At 38.8% G+C, this 20,329-nt stretch overlaps 1 long non-coding RNA gene across 1 annotated transcript in view; it reads left to right on the top strand.

The window, feature by feature from the left end:
- Nucleotides 1–7,297: 7,297 nt before the first annotated feature.
- Nucleotides 7,298–20,329, top strand: part of LOC138721683 (uncharacterized) — a 39,749-nt gene continuing 26,717 nt past the window's right edge. The window contains exon 1 of the long non-coding RNA XR_011337600.1: nucleotides 7,298–7,327. This is a non-coding gene — a long non-coding RNA (uncharacterized lncRNA). The remainder of the gene's footprint in view (nucleotides 7,328–20,329) is intronic.

Below are 20,329 nucleotides of genomic sequence, written 5' to 3'. Positions count from 1 at the left end.
CCAAATTATGCAATCAATTACTTACTGTTTAGCACCTTTGAGGAATAAAGTGGAAGTAATGAATATTGAAGTAGCAAGACCACAAATATGGTGATTCCTGTAAAGAGGCAGGTCTCCATTTCCACCAAAGCAATTTCTCATCGTAGTGGGAGACAGCCCAGCTCTCCATACTGGGAGAAAAGAAAAAAATATTCTGGCTTCTTAAAATGCTTATTAATAAAGTTGAACAGCCAAAGGCCTGAAATTTGTGCAACTCAGCTTAGAAGTTTGTAGCTCCTTGTTCTCTAAAGGGAAGAAGAGCAGTAGTTTTGTGACACACCTTAGAGGTGAAATACATCTAACTTGAGTGCCTGTATGCCCTGCTGTATGCCTTTCTTGAGCTGTGACTCCAGAATCTTATGGACTTGTGCCTACATTATTGGACCCAGGTTGCTGCCATATCTAGTTGCCACCCTCCTTCTCTATCAACTCCATGTGGCTGTGATGTTGAGAGGGAGAGAAGACCAAGAAATTAAAAAGGACAAAAAGAAGCCTTTTTTTCAGGACGTTTTTGATATGAAAAGGAGGAGGAATTCAGTAGGGCAATGGCTGCTCAGAACACAATTCATTATGATCTTTGGGAACTGCCAGAAATAAGTGTCCCATCATAACACTCAGAATGCCTGACATGGTTCTCATCCAAGTCAGACAACCACAACCATCAAAGTTCAAAGAAGAACTGTCCTGCTCCTGATGGAGATTATGCCCTATCTCTGTATGTACTGTCTGCAGAGAGAGAAGATAAACACCAAGGTACATACAGAGATATTGTGTGCAGAGGGAGCTTTCTTGCACAGCTTTGTGGGCTGGTGACTGACCTTTTTGGCTATCAGGATAGTTAACAAGAAGCATCGTGCAACCTGTCTGCATCTTGTGACCTCGGATGTGAGTTGTTAAATGATACAAAGTTCAGGAAGTTTCTTGCTGTATGTGTTCATAGTTCATGCTTTCCATTGTTCCTCAGGGTAATGCTGAAATAGGAAAGAAACCTAGAAGCAATGCTGTTTATGCCACGCAGTGTCTGGGGCTTTGACTCTTAGGCCAATTGAACAACACATATCTTTAAACTTAGAACTGCCAAAGAAGAGAAAAGGACCCATATTCCCTCCAGGGACAGATAGATTTAAAATCAATGTGTAAATGAATTAATTATTACTATATGGATTCCAATAATAAAAAATAAAAATTAAGAAGTAGAAGATATGGTGTTTGGTGGATTGGGGTTTTCTTTCTTGTTTGTTTTGCTTTGCTTTCTGGATGTGTCTAAAGCTATCGTTGAACTAATATATTATATTGGTGAAATCAAACCAGTGGGATGAATTCTCCACAAACACAAATGCTCAGACAGTAGGCTCAAGTCTCTTTCAAGAAAAGGAAATTATCTACAGCTTACAACATTAAAGCTGGTATCCTTAGGATTCATGTGTATCTAATCCTCAAATGTCGTAGAACACAGCATTTAACCCTCTTTACTACCTCTTTGCTAAACCTCACAGTGGATAAAGCTATATTTCATGTGCTGAAGTACACCTTCTCTAACAAGACTCTTCTGTGTACTTTTAGTTGTGACACCTGATCTTCAGAACTGTCATAGCATTCATTCATAAACTACAGGAGAATTATTTCTTGAACTTACATAAATATCCACATTCAGTGTTTTACAGTATTATGGGGTTTGGGACCCATGGTGCTAGTGTCATGTCCCACAACTTCAGATGTGCTCAGTAGTCAGCTGGCTATGAACACACTAATTACTTTTAATACCAGAAGTTGGTCAAGACCTTTTCATATTTTATACATGGCTTTTTTTTCTTGTTTTAATGTTTTTTTTCCCCTCCATAGATTTTCGTATAATCTACCTTACTTGGATATCCATGTATAAAAACTCTTTTCCACACTTCCACATCTGTACACACGCGTGAGAATGTGAAGGAGAATAAGGATATTTTTACACACACATTAGCATTTTGGTCTTTTAAGTAATAGGATTCACAAATCTTACTTTAACTGGAAACAAGTATAATCCTAACTAGAAAAAAAAACATTGAAGTCCAAGGATTTAAGTTTGTTCTGGAACAGAAGCAGTTCTTTGTGCTTTTTCCTCATGTTGCTGAAGTGTAGTTGCATGAATCACGATCTGGGAAAATATATCTAAGTTAGCCTAACTGTGCAGATTACATCGGTTAGAGGGAACATTGGGAGGCAGGGGATCCTCTGGTGTCAGTGTCTTGAAAGGTTAAATTTTGTGCCCATGCATTGAGCAGGTTGAAAAATAGCCCGTGGAATGGGCTTCTGTTACATTACTAAATTGGAACACATTTTCAGCTGACCAAAGATTAATTTTCCTGTATTCTTGTTTTGCAGAAAGGCTGAGATTTCATTTATGCTACCCAAAATCACTTCAGAAATGGTCCTTCTAGCCTCTAAACCCTTTGAATTTATTTCTGTAAAATATGTCTCTACTGTATGTTAATAAAAGTATTGGATCTTCAAAAAAGTTTATCCATACTCTGGACTTTAAATGAAATAGAAGACTTTGAATGGGTCCAAGTTCTTTGTGCTCTCAATTTCTTATAGTATCAGAGGAGTGACCTTTCTGTTCTATACCATACACACAGGATAAAGTGGTAAATGGAAATCAGAGCTGCTTCTTTGTGAGCTAAGTAGAAGCATTGGCTACAGAGAATGGGAGTCACATATGACAAATATGAGGAAGATTACAAAACCCATCATATGCAGTGCAGCTTAGTTTGCTGGTTCTAGCAAGACTTTGCAGCGAGACTGTCCAATCTGGATTATAAAATAAATGGTGTTAAAGGGAGAAGGTAATGCTTACCATTATTTCTGCCTTTGCTATATTTGTCCAGTTTCTGGAGAACAATCAGATCTTCTGAACAGTAAAATCTTTCAGACAACATAGTTTCAATATATGTGTCTGTGTATGCCAAGACAGACCAAGTGCTTTATGAAAGAGATGCAGAAGTTCAATATATCTTTGCTTTTACCTTACATATCGGAATGGCCCCAAGTTATAGGATCATAGAAATGGAAAAGACCTATTAAATTATACATTTCCTTGACAGTGAAATTGTACTCTCAGTATACAGTATTTTCCATCTTAGGCTATTAGGCATCTATCCCGTCACTTGAGGACTCTATTCCATAGCACAATAAAAACAGTGTTGGGAATTTTCCCTACTGCTCAGCTTGAAAATGAATTTGTTTTTTTGTATTACCTTACTCACACCTGGAATCCATGCTTTTCTGTCCTTCCTACTTGACGGTTTAACCATCAGTCTTTTGTAAATTGTCATCATATATACTCCAAGCTCTATAAAGCCAACCAAGTGCAAAAGAAAGTGGGAAATCTCTTTCTAAGATGAACTTACAGACAAACTGCTACATGTACTACAGGTGAAATATTTTTCTCATCTTTCCTTTTACAAAATGTCTCACTTGTACCAGTTCATATCTCTTTGGTCCAATTGTTATCCTTCTCGCTGTCTTCCTAAACATTTAGATGACTCAGATGAGAAAGGCAATTTTGCCAGTACAGTTCTACACTTAAATTTATTTGAACAGCATTGCATATTTGACTTCAGAAACTACCCAAGAAATGTGTTTCTTTCATGGGAGTGTGCTACCTTGTGTAACATTATCTCCACTTCCTGTGTTCATGGAAACAGAATTAACTTAGTAAGCAAAAGCCCTAGTGATCATGTTGTGTGATGAACTGGAAGAAATTCCCCCACAGCTCCATATGGCATTTGGAATTTCATGGGCTTTATAACTTGTCTGTCAAATGGTGCCTTCAATCACTGCCTTATTCCTTCTTTTAATATTTGAATTTAGTCTGTCTGAATCTTTCCTGTAAGATCTTCACAGTAGATAGAATGGACGGTATGCAAATGGTTAAAAAAAAGACATTTGAAAGGTGCAAAGAAGATAGAGGTAAACATTCCAAATCCCCTTGTTGGAGAAAGGCTAATATAAAAAAAAAGAAAGGAAGTCACCACTGGTTTGCATGCGAATTTATGGGATGGTTGCCCACTGTTAAATTAAGTTCATCCATTCATTTCCAAGTATTTTCACCACACTACTTGCTCTACTTTTTGCAATGGATACCAGCCAGGTTAAGGATTTACAGCCTTGTCTGGCTACTCTTGCCAACACATAGATCTTGAGAAGGTGATCAGTGTGTATAAAGAAGCTTTAAAATAAAACTTGTTTGCTGTAGGCACACACTGCTCTCTCTCTTTTCTTTGTCTCCTTTTTCTCTCTCTGCCCCTCCACCACCTAAATTTGTCTATGGATTTGGCTTCTTTGTTCTTTCATGACTAATATTACCATCTGTGACATTACATATCAAGATAGCAATGCAACATATTAAGCACAGGAAAACCCGGAATGTTTGAGCTCATCCAAGCATTTGTTGCTTAAAGCTCCAGCATTACTTGCAGCCACCTGAAGCATCCCATGGTTTCTAAAAATACATAGCAATAAATCAGCAGGTTTCTGTGTTGTTATTGAAATGGAGGTATAAAATCTTATTGGAGCTGCCTTCTTGAAACCAATCTCGGCAACTTACACTTTTATTTTTCAACAAGGACTCATAAAAAGAACTTTCACTTTTATGGTGTCAACCTAACTACCACCTAGGGGAGTTTGCTTTAGGAACTCCCCAACTCACTTCTGTTGAGATATAATGCAAAGGAAGCACCACTCCCACATCAGACCTGCGACCACCACCTGTATGGACTATGCTCTCATGTAGCAGGGACCTAGTAACCAGGCAAGACTATGAACAAGTCCTTATCTCTACTGTGCCCCTCCAAGGATGGGGAAGCGGCAGCAGGTAGGGGGAGAAATGTATCAAGTAAAAAACATATTGAAATGGACACATCCCAAGATTCAAGATCAAAATCAGAATGGAAGTCTCTCCTCCTCATGCTTTTTGTATAGTTCTAGACAGATTCAAATCTCATTTACCTAATAGGGATTGCAGTAACTACTAAGATCTGATATTGCAAGAGACATTTCTTTCCCTGCCTTTGCTGATTCTTCAGACAAAGAGTTGCTTCACCATTTATCTCAAAACCTGTACTCATCTGCAGACATCAACCTGTCCAGTTTTTGTCTGCATTAATAATATTCAGCTTCAGGTTCTATTAATAATTGTATGCTTCACATTCTATCTTATTTGCATTATCACATTCTCCTTTTTTAAAAGAAAAAGGCTGCAACTATAGCACAATAATAGTAAAATAATGGATAATAAAGATTCAAGGCAAGGTTAGGAGTGTTTCCTGCATGTCCTCAATTGAAGTCTGTTTCTTCTTTTACAGTTTATCAAAACTGCCAATTAGCACAAGTGGGGTGGGAATAGACTTCCTCCACGTCTTGTTTGCCTGTAGCATCAACAGCCCCTGAGTGTTGCTGAGTTTTTGAATCTGCTCCTCATGGTGCCTGCAGTTGGGTTGAGTATATGCAGAAGTGATGATGGGAGAGGGAACAACTATCATGTGTAATTAAAATAGATCCAAAGCTGTAGCTCTTTCTCAGTTCCCAGACTAGATGGGAAACCAGAAAGCAAGAATTGACATTTAAATTAACTTAATTTAATTTCATTTGACCTTAGGCTAGGCAAGAAAAGAGATGAATTGCCCTTGCCCCTTAATTAGGACAAATTGTAAACTAATCATCTTTACTGCATTTTGATATGTGAAATATGTGGGGGTATATGTATTATAGTCCAATATTTCTATAGTATTCTGAATTCTTCTATGCCCAGACATTTCCAAGTCTTTCTTGTCTTACATGACAAATATTGTACTAGTTTCCTGTTGAAAAAAGTCATAGAAATGTGAGAAATTTTCTCAAGTCATAGAAATGTGAAAAATATTATGTCAGATAGATATAAAGAGAACCATGTCACTATTAGGATTTGTTAATTTGATATTCATGATGACAGAATAACATGTAGTGGTGGCATGATTCAAAGGGAGGAAAAAATGAGCTGGCAAAAAGAAGAAACTGGAAGAAAATGGGGGAAAAGGGAAAGAATAGACAGGAGGGAAAGGGGAAAAGTATCTGCTTAAATAAAAATCACCTCAGCTTTTGCTCTGGGCCTGCAATCAAACTTGCAGGGCCACAGTGTTTGCTAATGATGATGCCACTGGCCTGTGTTTCCTATGGTTACTGGGTCATCTATGACCACTGTGTTGACATGCCTTGGTACATGATTTATCACTACAGTAGGGTAAATGGTCTTGCTCTAAACAAGAATTTAAGAATAACCCATGTGCACACTAGGCAAACACACCTGCAGAGCCACACGTGTGCTCAGAGTGCACACATAACACCATATATAAAAATCTGTCTTCATAGAAATTGATGCAGGTATAGATGTTGGCCCAAGTAGGGCTACGTTTTCAGTCTGTGGCACACCTGGCTGTCTGTTGCGTGCACACGTATTGAATAAGTGTGTAATTTACTGTAGTATTCGGCATGACGATAAGAGAGACAGGGTGATATAGAAAGTGTACTCAATATTCACTTTATTTATATTATTCTATTTCTTCAAGCTGATGACTTTAGTTTAAAGGAAATACTACTGATGGTGTACCTAGGGATGACTGAAAAGGACACATGGTTAACCTCTGGCGTCCAGCAGTGTGACCTAAAACCATCTTTGGGCACAGGTCATGGTTAAAGATGATGGCAGCTTCTGTTTCTCTGCCCACTTTTGGGTGGGGGCCCATGGGACCCCATCAGCTGAGATGTTCCCCAAGGAGGTGGGGCTGGGCAAACAGCCCACAACTATGAAGCATGTTGCTTTACCACACCTCAGATGTTTTCCACTCCATCACTCCCCTTGCCCCATGGACTCAGGAGCCGGGAAGATGAGGCATGGGAGGCTTTCCCCTAACTGTAGTCACTCCTGGCCCCAGGCACTAGTGAGGCAGCAGCAGGCCCTGTGGAGACAGGACTGGGGAAGGCAGGTGCTGTTCCCACGACCACAGCCTGGATCCCAGGAGTAGAAAGCAGGGGTCAGGAAGTTAGCAAAGGTCAGCCAAATCCCGCTGGCTCTTCCTAATCGTCTTTCCCACCCACAGCCCCTTGAAACTCCCCTATTCCTCCCAGTGCAGTGTCTGGGGGAGTTGCTCTACTGCTGCAGGATTGAATTTATTTTGCTCGCTTCCAAACTATGCTTCTGCAGAGTCTCAAATCAGCTTTGTTTCAGCTGGTGTCAAGAAACACACAGGAGAGTTGCGGCTCTATTACACTGGTTTGTTTTTCTTTTCTTTCCTTTTTTTTTCTTAACCTTTTTTTGTTTTTACTATTTTGACAGGAAATCTTGCTCATTTTTCTCTTGCATAAGTATGAAGTAACCCTGTGAAAACAAATATAGTTACTTGTTGTTTACATGTGTAGAACTGAAAGGACAGTTTTGCTGATCAAGTTAGATTGTGCTAACCTGAAGACTACAGTTGTACGAAGAATTTATTTATTTGTATTTGTATTCTGGCCAAAACGAAAAATCAACAGCAATAAAAACATTTATTTTGGTCCATCCAGAATTAAAATTTGACAATTTTCTTGCCAAATAGCAACAAACATACAAATTTGAAAGAAATGTCACTTCAGGTCAGACATTTAATTTAGGCTTTTTAAAATTAATTGAAACTGAATATAGGTAAATTTCAAAAGAAACCCTTGTCACAAAATGAAAAGTGGAAAATTTCTGTTTTGAAAACTTCAATATGATCCTTCCTAACATTTCAAAATGTTTCTTTTGACCCAAGAATGTAATTCTGCTCTGACAAAGACTGTTCCTCATAAGGAAATTAGAACAAGCTTTTTGATACTGATGATGCTTCCTTCCAGAGGACTGGAAAGGTTAAAAAGCAGCTTGCTAGCAATCTTCTTAGAGCTGGAAAATGTACTTTTTGGTTTTGGCTTTATGCAAAGCATTTGGGCATTAAACCAAATTAAAATATATATACACTATAGTGTCAAGGGAAAGCTTTATCTAAACAAAATTTAAATAAATTCATGCACTCCACTAAGTTAAAACATCAAATACACAAATAATTTTGCGCATATGTAATTGTCTCAGCATTTTGTCATTTCTCTTCTACTTTTAAAGCAATAAAACCCAAATGTGGATAAAATCATGTTACTCTTCCCACTCAAAGTGAACAACATTTTCCGAGTTCTTATGCTGAAAAAACTGGGCTTCTTAGGAATTAATGATTAAAACTATATAGAATAAGTGTTTTAGTGCTCTAGTTAAGGAAAAATAAACAACTGCACTAGCTAATCTGAGTTCAAATAAACAGATGCATAAGCTGGGCTATTTCAAAGCAATGCAGAACTGAACAGAGACCATTAACACTCAAAACCTTTGTAAGGTTCAGAGATGGTTAACCTCTTCAAAACAAAATGTGCCTAGATCTTGTATGGCTGCACTGAAGGAGCTAGGAATAACATCTCTATATAGTGGCAAGCTATGACTGCAGCTTTGCTGAGCGTGTATGCTGGTACAGAAGGTGGCTCACATGAACTTAATTTTAAAGGTGAAGAGAAAAAAAATTATCCTATAATTTATTGCTCACTGCAGCCAGCAAAGCTGAGTAGATGCGGTGGTTTCTGATATTCTTTCAAATTTTGGAAAATATCTAAATTTTCAGGAGCTTCGGCTCCCATGTGCCAGAGAAAGCCCTTTTGAGATATTGCCCAAATTTTGTGACATGGCCTCAAACCCTTCTTATGTAGCGATCATGAAAAAACTTTCATGGGCTGTAGAAGAATCTTGGCTACCTATACAGCTTGATAAGAGAGGTGGAAAGCACAAAATTTGTGCTTTGGTGCATTGTAGATTTTAAATCAGGTCTCCTCACCTTGCTACAATTCTATGAACTGTTTCCACACCAAAAAAAAATAGCCACAAAAAATGAAGGTCATATTCCAGTGAATTTATTGTGAAATATGAGAAAGTACATGTGTGTGTGTGTGTGTCTGTTAAATACAGAACTATTTGAATTAGCAAAGGACTGAAATATTTGTGTATAGGTCTCAGAACACACAAGAAATAAAAGGGCCTAATTTGGTGAAATAATGCTGATATACAGATAGAAAACAAAAGTCCTGCCAAAATCTTCATTTAAACATTCTTGTCCAAATGTTTTAAATTCAAATCAGCATGGATTGCTATATATTAATTTTTGATTCAATCACCTTTCTTCATACCTCTGTAAAATAATTCAGAATCATTGTCCAGCTTGTAAAACTCTAGTTTACTGAGGGAAAGGGGGAGGCATTTAACACTTTCTGAAAAGCAACCAATCAAGAATTTGTTCCTCAGGAGTTAACCCCAGATTTTACAGAAATTTCAGTACAACCCAGGAGAGGATTTTGATGTTTTAGCCAGCACTATGTGATTACACATAGGAGTGTAGACATGATTGATAAGGCTCCTGGTTACAGAAGTCACTATTAAAACCTTTATAGTTGCTGTTTGCATGTAATTAACACTACCGCAGAGTTTAGAGTATTCCCCACACTATAAATGCTAATGTGAAGATAATTAGGTAAAAGTTAGAATTGTAGAAGTTTTGACTTGTGTATTCCTTAATATGGAGTTTCAATGCTGTGATTTAAGGAACTCTCAATAACGGCAGAGGCAGCAGGTGGCTTTGCATGGGAAAGGAAGAGGAATAGTATTTCTTATAAGAGCTACTTTAAACTTTGTTCCACTTACAAAGTCCTCTATAGTCTCTACTATTATAGCCTAAACGTTCTAAATCCAAATTTACATATTGTAATTACTTATTTTTTCTGTTATAGAAACATCTGTTTCTTCTGTGATAAGAAGTTTACTTGGAAATTTCAGTTTCAGGACTGGATAAAAATAGCTGTAAGAACTCCTGATGTTCTTGAGGTCAGAGCTTTTAAAGGGGTTTTCAAATTTGACAGTTATTACAGCCCATTTTAAAAATCTGTGCTAGTGTCAGAAGCCCAGCTGTGTTGAAATGATAAATGTGACTAGGGATGCTTCAGACCTCTTCTGGATAACCTCTTCAAAACACAGGAATGAGGCTTGACCTTTCAGGCAAGGAGAGAAGCATTTCTGGCTTCCTAGGGACTTCATGTATTGTCCTAGAATTGTCCTTGCAGAATGTGGGCCCAGGGAATGACCACACCACACTAGGAAGCTATAAACTACCTCAGCTGAGATGTGGTATCTCTACATCACCCCACAGCCTGCAATGTAGACAAGTCATGAGTGTGTTTTAGCTGTATAAACATAACCACAAGCTAAACAGTTCCAATGTTCAATATGGATTTCTGCTGTGCTTGGAAAATGAATTATAAATGCCTTTTTATAAAAGCATCCTAAGGGTAATGGATGCCTAAAATACATCGGCTCCATTATCAAGGAGTAGATTATCCCAGCTGAATACACACTATCAGAATTTCCTGATTTGTATATAATCTACATTCTTAACATTTTCCTCGAGTGCTGTTAGTTTGGGTTAGTAGGACTTACTGTACTTTCAATGCTGAAAGATGAATAGGCCTATCAGCCGAACAGTATAATAAAATTTTTAGGCTGTGCATGTTGTGCTCCACCTCTCCCTCATTCTTCATCGCATATAATGTAGCCTAATGCAATATGACAGCTGTTAGCAGAAAAATGGCGCACCAGCTATAAAAAATGATTTATGTCTTATTACTGAAGGAGCTAAAATTAAGAAGCTGGTGTCTGGGAGGGCAGCAAACAAGTGAAATGTGAAACATAGTATATATAGATATATATATATAGTCATGAAACATGGGAAGCTGTGAAATGTTTAAACTGACAGTGAAATTCTCCCTGGATATCCACCACAAGGTCAGACTAATAAAGGGGGTAATTGGTGGTGATGGTTGTGGATGTTCAGAATTGCCTACATGTCACAGCTGCTTATGCTGGAGTACTGGAAGCATGTTAAATACATCTCCTGACGTGAGCCCAAAGATCCTTACTACCAAATGACATAAGAAAGCCTAATTTAAAGTGGCAGCTGGCAGAAAGAACAACATATCCGGCAGGAAAGTTGTTCTTAACAGCCACAATATAGAGAGGAAACAGTGGTATGGGAGAAATAACATCGGCCTCGTTCCCTGCTTCATTTTTCTGCTCGTGTAAATCCCCCAGTTTAAGGCTACAGTCATGGATTAGGGATTTCTCCTTGGATGCTGAAACTGTGAGCATCAGTGAAAATTCTGAACTTGACTTACAACATACCTAGTGTGAGTAAATGTGGTCATGTAACATCTTAGAATCATAGAATCATAGAATAACCAGGTTGGAAGAGACCCACCAGATCATCGAGTCCAACCATTCCTATCAAACACTAAACCATGCCCCTTAGCATCTCGTCCACCCATGCCTTAAACACCTCCAGGGAAGGTGACTCAACCACCTCCCTGGGCAGCCTGTTCCAGTGCCCAATGACCCTTTCTGTGAAAAATTTTTTCCTAATGTCCAGCCTAAATCTCCCCTGGCGGAGCTTGAGGCCACTCCCTCTTGTCCTGTCCCCCGTCACTTGGGATGTAGCATATTCATCTAAGACACAGTGAACTATAGCCACCATATCAGATCACTCTGTAGTTTCTGTTCAGCATACACTGTGTATATATATTATACACACAAAGATGTCTATGTACACATATACTCAGGCTGCTGCTAAGTGTGATGTTTTTTGTTTAGTGGGTGGCATTCTTCCTTCTGAGTCAGTACTAAACTAGTCCTTCCTCCCATGGTGCTTGATGAATGGTAGAATATGGTCAGGTCAGAGAGGTTAATAGCCCTACTTTTGTGAAAAGTGCAAGGAGATATTTCTTAGCAAGCAATGAGAACATTATATTAAATATCATCTGAAAGACAACGTGGTACCTGCTTAGAGTCACAGACTAGGGTGTTGCTGTAATGCAGAAATAGGGGTAACCATGTTACATATTTAAGTGACTGGACTGTCCTGCTCCAGTAGATATTTACCAGATGCAGTGAAACTTTGCTTATATGGAGTTACAAAATAATAATCAAGGGTGGTATGGCTAGAAAATACTAGAGATTCTTTTTGGCATTTTGATTTAAATAACTATCAAAGAAGAAGCTTTCACTTGGTACTGTATAATCATATTGCTACTAATCTGGCAGAGGGGAAGTTCTCAGACTGTCTTACTCTGGGTGCAGTAAATACTGAGTGAGTTGCAGCATATGAGACCTGTGGCAAAAAATGTTCTTATTTGTGCTGTGGCTAGAGGCCTTGCCTTGGACAACAGCTCCAGTCTTTTTAGGGAATGGCTATGGAAGTCCTAGTTCCTATGTATTAGATGTCCTGAGAGACTTTCTAGCCACTGAGAAGGCAACTAGGATAGAGATTATTTTAACAGGATGTTTTATTTTTATATCATATCCATAAGTGAAACAGCCAGGACAACTCAGTGTCGGGAAGCCCTGTTAATCATTTGCCTTTTGCAACTCAATGTGACTAGAAGCTGCACACTGGCAGCTGTATGGGCCCCTGTGAAATGGCAGGCACTGAAATTTGTGTAACTACAGGATTAGATACAGGGTTTGCAAATGCTGGCGGTGCCTTAATATTGTACTATAGAGACATTTGTAACTACAGAACATTTCTGTACCTAACTCCATAGAGACCTAGTAGGTCACTGCTACCACACCAAATTTTTCAATCACAGTTCAATTCAGAACCAGGTCCTCAGCGAACCATTTCCCAGAAGCATCAATGACACATCATCCTCTAACACTCTGATGGCCAGTTTCTTCAGGGTTCAGCTTCGCACATGGCTTCCCTTCCCTCCCCAGGCATTCTGCTCAATGCATAGTAAAAGCCTTTTGTGTATGCAGAGTAGCCCAGTCTCTGCCAGCCTGTTGGTGGTGATTTCTGCCTCCACAAGCCACTTGAGGATTAAAGCACCAATCCCTGATACATGCTCCCGTCTTAGAAGAGCATATATGAGTTTTTGCAGCAGTGATGTATGCTTGGGGAAAGGAACATTGCCTTGCACTGGGATGGACTGGCTTGCAGCAGCATTATGCCAAGAGGCTCAGGCTGCTTCTGCACCTGTGTCTGGTTTTGTCTTTGCACCAGACACTCTGCATAGGGAGGCAAGGGGCCAGAAGTGACAAGAAACATGTACCAGCTCAGTGAGAATTCTTAGGAAAAAGACTTAACAAGGAGTCCTGCTACCTCTGTGGGATTAAGATGCCTCATAATTCTGTCTTTCTACTATAACTGTTTCCAGAAGCTGCATGGTGAAATTCTACTGTGTAATTAGAGTATCATGCTATTAAACATAAACTTTTTCATCAGTTTCTCTTCAGACTCTCTGTTAGAGGATCCAAAATACTATCTTTACATTTTTGGCAAAAAACATTCATAAATCCTTCTGTGTCAATATTGAAATATTGACCTCATATTCCTCATAAATGCTTTTCCCTCACCAGTTGCTTCCTGAGAAGTGTGATTATTTTGGATGTCCAAATTAGATGTTCAGACTAATTCCAAAGACACAGTAGTTTGTCAAAAAATAAGATCTTACATTGGTATGGCCTGTTACCTGAATAGATTCCAGAAACCAAGCACAAAGCATGTTAGGAATCATTTCAGCTATCATTGCTCAGTGGCAACCAAGGTGAAATGAAGAATCTTTTAAATAGTGCAAAGTAAGATTGCATAATAATTCAGGTCAAAAAGTGAGTAATTTGTCACATAACTGAGATATTAGATGAGCAGGATACGGTGAATGTAGAACAGCAAATGCCATGCATCACTGTCACCGTTCTAGATCCTTTTCGACCATTTCTTGCAGTATGAGTGAAGAAAAATGCTAGTATTGCTGCCAGAAGCAGTTTTTTCAAGGAGAAAGTTTCATGGCAAAAGATGCTTTCTATTTTGATGGGCACCATTTAAAACAAGGTTAGAGAGTCAAGGTACAAGATATTGTAAAGTAATTTTCCTGCTCAGCACAGAAAGATTTATTCCCAATTATAAAAAGGGCATGTGATATCAGAAATTGAAGAAGTGCAGCCAAATTGAAGTAGCCTGTGCTTCTTTGTCTTTCCTTTTTGGAATAGCTGTGCAGCACACATGGATCAAAGCAAAGGGTCTTATGTGTGGCTGCAATCTCTCTGATTTCTTCTTTTATGCAAAATTACAGAAAAGTGTTCAAAACAGGGCAAATCTTGCCAAATACTCCTAATCCTATGGAATTATGATCAGGTGAACTTGTTGTGCTATATAATGGTTTTACTGAACCATCTTTTTTTGTTATTAGTTATAAGTTATATATCAACTTGGCCAAGTATGCTACTAAGAGAGAGTGTGCTTCTGCCTTTCAGTGAAAATCTATGCTTTGGTTCTCTGCCCTTACGGCTTTGCATGAATTACTAAAGCACCAAATCCTTTACTTTTCAACAATCTACGCTAGTGGATGCAAGGCTTCCTTTGAGGAAAGCATCACAGCCACCTTGTTTACAAAGATGAAGCAAAGGCACACATGTAATTTTGCATCTAAACAAATAAATATGAAGTTTATATGCAGCCTCATTTCCAGATCAGAATTTCTATGCTGGACTTCAAAATTTGTCTTGTTCTGTTTGCTATTTCTTAGAGTACTTCTCTCATCTCCTGCCTCTTTACTCTTTTGTATGATAACTGTATTGCAAAGCACTGTAAAGATCAGCCTGAGAAGTAGCTTTATGTGCTACGTCCACCCCAGAGTTTTCTTCAATAGTACCCTGAACATCATCGTGGCAACACAAAATTAGGGAATTTCTTCAACAGAACTGAGTTGTAGCGCTTCTATTCTTTGCTGACTGAAAGTACCTGGGCTTGAGTCCAGACACCAGAAAGAGTTTTGGGGAGCACTGTGACTGTGCTTGCCTACCTTTTTGCTCTACGTACCTTTTTTTGGTAACTTTCTTCAAGTGCTCCACAATTAAGGATATTTCTGCTCCATTTATTCCAGAGTTTGCTAGATCCTGAGTTCAGTTATACTTGCCTACATCAGAAATAATCCTTAAGCAATAACTTCATATCTTCTCTGGTGGCCCTGAGATCAGGTCTGACTCACTTCTCCTATACCTAGTCTTTAAAATCAAATCTGTTCTTTTCTCTTTAAAACTGTCATTATGTTCTGATGTACTTTAAAGTGTAGTATTACTTTGGAAAAAAACTGCATAAAAATGACATTTCAGGGTTCTATATTTGTCTGAAAATTGTTTCGATTGCAGAAGTGCTCATTTTATAAGTTAAAAAGCTGCCTTTCCTAACAGCCCTGCAAAATGCTCAGGGTGTTATGATCCAAGCTATTGACACAACATCATCAGATTCTGCTACCCATGTAGGCCATCTGACATTGCGAAGGCTTCTGTCTGCTTGTACCACCCTGTCTTCCACAAATCATGCCCTTGGTGACACTGCCAGGCCCTTCGCATTGCAGGTCTAGAGGATCATGTTATGCAAGGAAAACACACAGCAGAATAAACTGCAGCTCGGGGTTTGTGTTAGAATGGCAGGAATAGTGACCATTAATAACAGTAAAACTTCACTTCTTTTACCAGATACAAACTTGAGGTCATTCTCTGGGGGCCAGGTTTGACGCACAGCACTTTTAGCACGGAGATCTGGTCACCACTTTGCTAAATATACCAGGAAAGCCTTAATTTGATCTCAAAGGAGTGCCTAAGAAATTTAAAGCCATACCTCTCAGTTTTGCAGAAGTGGTGATCAGTTCAGCTGCTTTGGCAGGAAATGTGTTGCTCAGGGCACATATTCAGCAGTTGGCCAAGGAAGGTGTTAACTGAAAATGGTGGATGTAGCACATTATGGCACCAAGCAAACTTCCACATCTCCTTGTAGTCAAAGGTCTGTCTTTCATTTTCTTTTATAAAATATATCAATTTGGTATTAAAAGTGCAACTTTTGTCATACTAACAACATGTTATAAGACAAAGGAACAAAGACTGGAAGCTGAAGGAAATTTAAAAAAGGAAAGAAACAAAGAAAAATGAAAATGTGAAACAGTTGTGTTTAGGTTTTTTTTAAAAAAAAAAACCACAACAACCGTCATCTCTTCCCTTCTCCCTTGTTCTTTTTTTTTTTAATTTACTTGAAAATGCAACATTTGGAAAAATCTACGTGTGTCTAAATTTAGTTCCTGTCTTACTTTACTCTACATTTCTTCATCATACTTTATTCATCCATATATCATTTTGTAGAAAGTGTATGTGGCATGTCTTAGTTTATAAATATTTATTACCCACTGGTGTTTCCCTATCTTTGAAGTTACATGCCCTTCTTTTCAGTCTATGTTCCCTCTTTTTCCCTATTAAAAAACTCTCATCAAACAATTCTGTTGATGTGAAAATAGTGTGAAGCCTATTCAATTTTGTTTTCAGCCTCATCTGTATTTTAGCTTGCCTTTCTTCCCTTCCTCCCCACCCCCGTTCCTTTACTTTTTAGATAGGATAGCCCAGGAATAAAAATATAAACATCTTAATCTCTGTTGCATGAATGCAGCAAGGCAAACCTGACTATTCACAAGCTGATTGGCCCATCAGTCTGTCTCCCCAGGGACATGTATGGCTTGTGTAATTTAAACAGCTAGAAGGACTTGAACCTGAGCTTGAAGGAAATAGTGACTGGACTTTGAAGAAAGGGCACAGATAATCATCACAGGCTGTAGATGCTCAGCCATGAGGACGATACAGTTCTGTGATTCAGTAGGAAGGATCATAAAAAAACATGCATTCTTCAAAGAAAAAACAAAACCAAAACCCAAACTGGCTGTATCAAGAGGTTAACCAAGCTGTCTGGTTAGCTGCAGCATAAATGTACTTTTGTCCTGAGGTACTGAGCAGATTCTCTCTGTATACACAGGTTTAGTGTCTGCTCATAACCGGATCCTTCATTTTATTCCACCAGAGAGAGTGTGGTATTACACTGAGGTAAAAGTGTCATAACTAGCATAGAATCAGCAATGAACTTTCCCAATCAGATATATCGTGATACATCTTAGTTTTCTTCACTTTGTCTGTCCCTCTAAGGAAATTGTATGACGAGGGTTGGAGGGTACTGAACTTTCACAGCCTAGAGGAGAGAAAGCAAAAGGGGGCCTGTTTGCTGTCTTCATCTACCTAATGAGAGTTTCTGTTTTACCCTTCCATTCTGTTTTGATACCTAAAGCCATGTTTGCATTTTCCAGCTATCCCAACTGCTCTAATAAGAAATGAGCCTCATCTTGTCTATTAATCCCTAATGTTCAGCTTGCTTTTCATAGTGATGATAAGCATTTAGATGACACTTTTCATTATAACGCTCAAGTCCCTTTCCTGAGGTGCAACTCAATCCTATGCATGTGAAGTTTGTTTTCTCCTACACGTCCTGTGTTACATATGTTACTTTACAGTTATCAATTCTGATTTTCAGCTGTTCTTTCATTATTTTGTGAAGAAGTTCTGCAACTCCGTGCCACTAGACATTGGCTTTACTACTTCATTAACTTAGTATTGTCAGGAGACTTCGTCATCTGAGTTTTCATCCATGTTTTACATTTTTATGCTTATAGCACAAACACTAATGCACAGCAAGACACTAATGACGTATGCCCATTTCTTTCATCTCTTTTAATTAAAACTATTAGTTATGTATATGCTGCCTTCTTATTCCAGAATGGGTCTGTTTCTTTAGGAAAACTTCGTGGAGGTCCTTATAAATTCCTCCTGTAAAATCCAAGCTGACAATACCAGTGTATTTTCCTTCCCATGAACTTGTTGATACCTTCAAAAAAATGAAACAGGTTTTCCACCTACAAAGCCTACATTGATTCCTAATGTATTTATCTTACCTTTTAACCCATTCTTGGATATTACGGATTTTGCAGGGTACTCAGATTCTTTTCCAACCTTCTGTAATACGTTTTATAATTAACTTGCTCACTTTTCTGGGTTTTCTTGTTTTGTTTTGTTTTGGGTTTTTTTTTCTTTTTTTCTCTGTTAAATATGACTTTATCTTGCTGACCCTCTATACTGGCTTTTGGGGTCCTTTTTAGTACTGTGCCTCTAATACGTATCCTTAAATTGTCTGCAAGCTGCTTGGAAATATTTTACCCTTTGAGCTGTCCTTTTTAGTTTCTGGAAGATTTGTTTTGCAGTTTCTTTTTCTGAAAACACACTCTGCTGTAGCAGAGGTTAGTAGATGGAAAGATGAACATGCGAGACTTACCTTCCTTCTGTAAGAAACCTAAGTGTGGCATAGTTACTGTTTCAGAAGAATTTTTTGATAATAGATTTTTGATCCAGATTCTGCATCGCAATTCGCTCTTTCTCTCATGGACCCTCTGCCTAGCTGCTCCCTAAGAGGTCATTTGTGGTGATAAAAAATTTAATCTCTTCATCATGTCCTGATGTGATTGCTGCTGCATAGAAGTAATTGAAACCACTCCCCTGTTACTGCATTTCCTCTCCCTACAGTGCTAGGTGCTACACAGACCATCTTGGTACCTGGGCTTGGGTCACTGGCAGGGCAGGTCTAGTACTCAGCTTCTCCTGGTTGGACCTGGAGTTTCTATTCGTAGATATTTTATTTGTTGACATAATTAACTTATCTGATCTCTCTCCTACCTGTCCAGACATCCGGGGGTGACTTAAAACTCCTATGCCTCAGAGGCTATGGCTGTGCTTCTTAGGCTATGGAAATACAAATGGAGAAGCAAAGCCTAAGGCCCAAACCTAAAGGAAGTTTCACCACAACAGCTGTGTACAAATGGCCAGGCTGTCCACTGAAAGCGTGAGAAAGGAGTAGGATTTGCACATAAAGGTATGCATTTGAAAGCATGACAAATTTAAACCTGATTCATGCTCAGGTAACTTACCAGTGCTGAGACAAGCCTGAATAGCATCTAAGGGTTGTGTTGTGTTCTAGAGGTTTCAAAAAATCGAAATAGTTTGATTTGTCACTTGTTAGCCAATCTGTCTGCCCAGTCTTTAGATAGGTGTTTGGCCTATGTGCACTCTCAAGGTAGCAAAAGCAGTGAGTGTCTGATACCTGAAAGTGGTGCTGCATCTTCTTCCTACATTGCATCATTTCTGAGGCTTGCATGACCCTGGGAAAAGCTGTGTCAGTGAAGACACACAGCTCAGCTGAGAAATATGATTTAGACTTTTAAATGTGCTCTTTATGGAGAAAGAGTCTGTGAAATGGCATTCTGTAACTCAAGATTTTTCCAGCTCTACCCTGATTGAGGTTATCTTTGCATTTTTCCAAGGCATTCAGCTCTGATCACTCTCATATGCAGGTCATTAGAATACCCACGTCATCTACAATTTTACTCTTTGCTCTCTTATACTCTGATCTTTCTCAAAAAATAGGACCTCATTTTACTTTCAGTTAAGTCATCCAGTTCTGCAATGCCCTGCTGACCTCATTAAGATCAAGCCCAGGCCTATAAACTGCATTGTAATGCAGCCATAAGAGGCGTTCTTGTATCTGCGTAAGTTGTGGAGGGGCAGTCTGCTCAAGAGCCCCTGTAGGGACCTCTGCTACTATCCTGCCAGCTTTCCTCCAAATGTTTTTCTTGTTTGAATAAAGCCACTATATTGGTTTTGTCTGCTATTATATGAAATTCTTGAGGCCATAACTCTGGTGACATACATTTCTATCTTCTCAGAAACAAAGCAACTTTCTCATGCAGTAGATACTGGATGAGTCAAACATATTAAATAATTGTTATGCTACTTCCTGATGTGGTGTTTTGATATGTACATTGAACTTGCTACTGTGACCATAGGCTGTAGTATCACTGTTCAAAGACAAAATAAATCCATTTGCTCTCACAGTCCATGTAAAAGAAAGATAGTGTCTAATCACATAGACATTTCTCCAAACACTCCCATTTCAGGTGCACAGAGTTTCTGGCTGTTGGAGGGGAAAGGAAAACCTCCCTATTCACTTAAATCTGTACTGCAGAGAATATTTGGGATGCTCTAGCAGCAGATGAGTTTCTGTACTTTTTTCCCAGTGAGTGCAATTGTAGCAAAGCTGGTGAGAAGCAATAGTAGACAGGTGAGATGAGATCAAATGGTGACAATGTGTAATAGTTCTTTTGAAACGATGAAATGCATAAAGGTCATAGAAGCTGGGCAACAGGTATTTTATCACTGTGCGGTATTTTTGTCAGCAGCAGAAGGGAGGACAGTCACTCTGAGCCCTGG

Source organism: Phaenicophaeus curvirostris, chromosome 6, assembly GCF_032191515.1.
Source record: "Phaenicophaeus curvirostris isolate KB17595 chromosome 6, BPBGC_Pcur_1.0, whole genome shotgun sequence".
Taxonomy (NCBI): Eukaryota; Metazoa; Chordata; class Aves; order Cuculiformes; family Cuculidae; genus Phaenicophaeus; species Phaenicophaeus curvirostris.
This window is presented reverse-complemented; position numbering and strand designations above follow the sequence as displayed.